Source organism: Lepisosteus oculatus, chromosome 21, assembly GCF_040954835.1.
Source record: "Lepisosteus oculatus isolate fLepOcu1 chromosome 21, fLepOcu1.hap2, whole genome shotgun sequence".
NCBI lineage: Eukaryota > Metazoa > Chordata > Actinopteri > Semionotiformes > Lepisosteidae > Lepisosteus > Lepisosteus oculatus.
The window spans coordinates 9899185-9905497 of record NC_090716.1 but is presented as its reverse complement, the minus strand read 5'-3'; positions in this window follow the sequence as shown (position 1 = coordinate 9905497).

Sequence of the window (6313 nt, the reverse complement as noted above, 5' to 3'; positions counted from 1 at the left end):
TTTTGGTACCAGCTTTTATGTATAACCCCTTCAATTATTCAATTCAACTTTATTGTCATTAAACTTACACAGGTGCATAGTATAATGAAAAGTGTTTCTCATTAGTCACTCAGGTGCAGTATATAAATAGGACAGAAGCTAAGACGATAGTACCAGACTTTTTGGACCGGTAACAAACAGTAATTACGCCAGTCATCAAAACGTTTGTTTTGAAAAAATGTTTTCATTTTGAACAGCAGTGTTTTTCGCCCACTGATGTAGACACTTTTCTCGTGCTAAGACTTATATTTCTATTGTCAGTCCCAGGTATTAACTGTGGCATATTTTATTCTGAGAAGCATTTTTATTCCTGTTATTTTGCAGTCTACTGATATGGGGGGGGAACAAATATAAATAACAATTGTTCTGTTATCTGGAAGAGTAGTTTTCTCGCAAGCAAATTGAATTTTATCTACGAAATTGCAAATTGTTAGGTTGACATTTTCACAAATTTATTTATTTTGAATACGGGATTAAAAACTATTGTTTGAGGTTGTGGAAAATATAATTTCAGACAAAATAATCACCACTTGAAAACATTGAATCTCAAGGTTTTCTCTTTCTATTTTAATTTCTAAAAATAAAAGTTATCACACTATTCTTATACGGTTATCAAAGAAAGCATTTTAGAAAAACATTGCGTTTCTCAAGATATTTTGTGATGCAGACGTCTCCAAAGAATAAACTGCTTCGTTTCCTTTATATTGCCTTTGCACAGGATTAGGAGCACAATATTGTCTGGGTGGCTAGATGCGTGTTGTCTTTTTCCTAATAAAACTTTTAAAAATATTATACTGTTATTTCTATGCACTTCAGTGAGGTATCAGTAGAACACCCCTCCAAGGTTGGAAACAGCCAGTTACAGTACTTGCCTCCTGTAGTCTCTCTCAGCTTTGGCAGACAATTTCATTTGCATGAGGTACACAGTGACCTCTAGTGTCAGTCCTGAAAATCTGCTGCACTGGAAGCCAATTACAATTACCAAAGGAGAACAAAAGCATTTTTTATTCTCAGACCCAGAGGATGGAAGATGCAGTGTGTTAGTCACTTCTTCCCTTAGTAACTTTACCTGAGAGAATAACCTCTTATCCTGTCCTTGTACAACTACTACTACTACTACTACTAATAATAATAATAATAATAAAGCCTTGTATGTATGTACAGTAGCATAATTAAAAGTAGCTTCTTTGTGCTTTTACGATAAGAAAAAACAATCATAGAAGACAGTTGTGAGTGTGGTAGAAGAGTGAAGGGGCAGACAGACATCAATTAAGTAAAAGCTTTTCTGAACTAGAAGGTTTTTAATGTGGAGTTGAAAGCACTAGGAAGGTGACATTCTAATATCTGCTGATATACTGTTGCACTTCAAGTGTCCAGAAAAGTGCTACATAAGTGTAAGAAATGAAGACCTTGTCACCCTGTCACCTATGGAGACGAGCTTGGGGGATGAACAGGAGTCAGATGAACGATGATTGTGAGGCGGGGAGCAGTAATAGAGTATCCAGCTTTGGGGGATGTGTTCTTCACGTTCACAGTGTTTCTTCTAACTGACTACTTACTACGCTGTACTCGAAAATAATAAAAACTTAAATACTGCAATTCAGGTTATATTTCAAAGGATTAAAACAAACTCACATGGATTATCATGTTTTCAAAACTTGATAATACTTTTTTTAGCTAAGCCATATCATCAACTTGTTAAAGGTGTCTGCTGTTTTAGTATACCTTACATTTTACAGTGGTATGCAAAAGATAACAATAAAAATGGCAAAGAAATATAGATAAAGCCATATTTCACAAAACCATGTAACATACAGTAGCAAATGCATTTGAGGTAGACAATTTATAAGATCATGTTTCTCTGGCATAAAACTGTTTTACTGTGGATTTAAAATATTCCCCTTTACAGCAGTATATTTGTAAAATGCCGTAATAGTAAACCTTTTATTAATATGGTCTGATAATTATTTTCAGTACTGTCACTTATTAAAAGGAGTCTCTTTTTTTAAATGTGGTGACTATTGTTCTAAGGAAAGGAAATGTAATTGCACCACAATTAGAAAGATTATTTTCAAAGAGAGTGTGTTCACTCTCTAATCAAAGCTTTTATTTTAAGCTTATTCTGATGTCAGAAATGCTTATTGTTTGACACTTCAAGATAAATAAAGGTATTCTTTCATGATCTTTCACACTGTGTATTGCACCTTTTGGCTTCACAGTTGGCAGCTGTTTGTGAAAGAATGTGAGATTTTCTGTATACTGCCAGAGTGTGCTGTATGTGCTGTTTTGTGTGTCAGTTCCAATTTCAGTGATGAGGATAGTGAAAAGGCTCAGAATATCCCATGCAATCTTTCCAAAAGTGTTTATATTCACCACATAACTGTTGGAAGAATATTCACTGGACAGACGTCAAAAGTTGAACTTTGTGGATGCAGTGAGAAACATTTTGCAAGGCATAAGCCAAGGACTGCCTTTCAACACAAGAACCTCACCCGGACTGTCAAGCATGGTGGTGGGAGTATTATTGCCTGGGGTGTTTTTGCTGTCCCAGGATCCAGACAGTTTACCACCATTGACAAAATCAAGAATTTGGTGTTATTCAGCAAGACAAATTACTGTACAAGCAGATGTACTGTACAACAGAATGTCTGAAGAAGAAGAAATTTAATATTTTGAATTGGAAAAGTCAAAGTCTGGACCTAAATGACATTGAAATGCAAGACCTGAAGCAAGCTGTTCACGCAAGAAAACTCTCAAATGTCACAGAGTAGAAGCAGCTCTGTAAGGAACACTGAGCCAGAAGTCATAAAACCTGATGCAAGAGATTGATAAACAGTAACAAGAAACATGTCATTGCAGCTCACAGAGGTGCACCAGTTACTGAATCTAATAATTCACATACCCAAGGATCTTTACACAGGATTATTTTGATAATTAAATCATCCAAATATATCTTATGTACAATATTTATGTCTTATACGATTCATCAGGTTATCTTCATATTCTTCATTTTAATTCTAAAATACCGGAGAAAATGGACCACCCACGGGTTCACAAACTTTTTCTTGGCACTGTAGATGTGTGAATTACAACTGAAGCATGTTTGGAAGATTAAACACAATACTGACTATGAGTTGGACTTCTAGCAAGGAAGCTCAAAATTCAAAACTGGAGTCTAAGAGAAAAAAAATAGACCAGGGATCATGAGCATTGGTCTTGAAGAGCCTCAGTCCATCAGGTTTTGTAGGTTACCATTAAATGTTCATGTCGGAAGACATGATATAATTCCACTGTGATCAATTAAACAGATAATTTGTTGAATTAATTTAGAGATCATTTAATACTCAAATCTAAGCACTCTTCAGCCCTCAGGGACCAGAGTTGTCTTAATTGAACAGATTATGTGCCTGATTCATCAACAGCTTACAGGTGTTGCCAATCTTTCAAAACAGGTGACCAGTAAGACTAATTGAACTGGGTCTCTCAAGGACCAGCTGTGATGGATGACTTTTTAATGATATTAAGAAGTGTGTGGAAACAAAATGAACGCAGAGAGTAAAATATAAGAATCTTTCAAAGGAAGCCTGAAATTAGCCTTGGATTCTGATAATACATACATTTATGTTCATGTAAAGGCTGTTTAAATATTCAGCTTTATTTATTGCAATAGCAAAAGCTATCATAAAAAAAAAATTGCACTTAGAAAAGCTGAGAAAATTAGCTGTTTTATTTTTTTTGTCAAATTTGCTTACTGTTCATTCATTATATGCCCACCCGAATAAAAAATAAAAAACAGCTACTTGTTTTAATTTCAGCTCCTGTACTGAGTGTGGAGAAAAAGGCCAGGCAAACATGCTCCTCCAGTCAGTCCTCTTGTTAGAGCCATTTGTCTTGACATGCAGCAGGATGCGCTGTACAGGGCCTTGCAGGAGAGTCTAGCAGTGATTGCAGGGCTAGCAGGTCCCGTGCTGACATCACCACAAGCCCTGAGTGAGGGGGGAATTCCCAGTCACAGTTGGCTAGTGGGACAGTCCAATCTTCAACAGGCCTGGTCTGGCTCAAGCACGTTTACTGGTTAAGCCACTCCAGAGACCCTAAGGCATCTACTTTTAATACCAGAATATTTATTCAATAACTGTCCTCAGTTTCCGTCATTTCTTCCTTTACAGCTGTTTTCCTAAAATCTGGTCATACTGAAATGTTTACAGTGAGTGTAATCTGTTTTAATGATCTTTGTAACACGTTTCCTCCATTTGAATTCTGAAAAACAGCCAAACAACGCAGAAGGTCAGACACCAGCAGACTTTTTCCATCTTTGATTCTGTGCCATTCTGTGAGGCTCTGAAATTGCTTTCAAATGATTCCGTGGTTTGTTTCTATTACCGAGTTTAACTGAAAGTGGGGGGAAAAAACGTTGAAAAAAGATAAACAGGACTGGTTTAAGGTTTCCATTATTGTAAACAACAAGCTATTTTACGCTGTAAAACATTTTTTCTAAAACATGTAGCTCAGGGGTGATGTGACTGTGCTATTGGTTATAATGCTGATAAGAAAAAAAGAAACGTGAGATTGTCTGTATACAGAAACATAGAAAAGTTATTTCATGGGGTTATATAATATACTGTATCTGAGGTAAAGTTTTACAATATCTTGGTAATTGTAATTATCAAGTTAATTAACTGCAATGTCAGAAATGAGAACAGATTGCATTAAATTAGACAGCAGTGGAGTCTTTAAGGGCCTTGAAGATCTATTTGCTTTTGATGGTTGGAAATATTCAATAAATCCATAAACAATCATGCAGCATAACAGTGGAGTTGAGCACTTTTTAATATACTCTCAAGCCATAATAGCAAAGACACTTGTAATATTCTTTATGGCTGGTTAGTAACAAACTTGTTATAATATTGTTTTAGAAATTCACCTTGTTCAGGTAACTAGCATGCACAATTTTTCAAAATCATATTCATATTGACTATTCATATACAGTATTTTACCTTCTTAAGCAGAATTTGTAAACACTGAGGCTGGGGTTCTTCCATTGGTTATGATGTTCACTGTGCAACATATAGTAAAACATTTACAATAACCCAGGTCAATACTGGGTTTCAATTAGCTACACAGTATACAGTGTAAAGCACACTTCCATTTCTTAATAAGATACAGTCAATTGAGGGGAAAACAGTGATCCTTTCTTGGTAAACTGAGCAGTCTCCAAACAGCGTACCAAAGCCTTGCATTCCAGCATTGCACGCAATTTAAATGGGCAACATCTGCTTAGGTACTGTACACCCACACACATGTATTCAGGCACACAAATGCTGTATTGTACAGTATGTGATTTGTGCTTCTGTAATAAGAATTATTAGGTACTTGTATTTATATAGAGCTTTTCATCCCATAGGATCCTTTATTCAATTCTGTTTATTAGTGGGTTAATCTATCCATTCATTTTCAGTAACAGCTGAATCGTTGGAGGGTTACAGTGAGCCAGAAATTAGCCCTACAGACACAGAGGACATGGTTGGGCTGTTAGTGTGTTCATTTGTTATGTACTGAAATGCTGCTTTGTAGAACAATGACATTCCATCATTAGATCCATATTTTCTGCTGATTAAAATAATTTCTTGTGAAAATAATTTGCAGATTTCAGCAACAGCCATACTCTAGAGCCATATTTTAAGTTCTTACCCTTAGCTGCTGCTATTAGTTGGTTAACAAGCTCCAGATGATGCAGTTAATAGCATGTGCATTACGAAATTGCCTATAAAATCAAATTGCAGCAAAGCAAAATCCAGCAATTCCTTTATTGCTTCAGTATTTATCATTCTTACGGAGAGCTATGAGGAAAGTGTTAACCAACAAGAGGCATGTAGTGTTATTCAAGAGCAGCACTGTAAAGACCAAAGTCGTGCATCAAAAAAGAAAATGTAGATCACTTGGACATGGTAATTCAACCAGATTCAGGTTCTCACAGTATATGCTGTGTCGGGATGTTTAGAAAATGGCACCAGACATTTTGTTCATCTACTAAAATGGCAAATATAAGCAAACATGAGTTTGATCTAACACAGTGGACCATGAAAAATAATAGAAATGTTATTGTCTTGTGGCTTGTCTTACCAAGGTGACTGCGAGCTAAATTTACAAATGCGTCTTATCCAAAAATTGTTTTTATAAGCAAGGCATATCCATTGAAAAGCGATTAAAATGCTCTGGGAAGGTGAGAAACCATTCATATTCTGTAAAGCTCTTTCAAATCACGTTACACAGT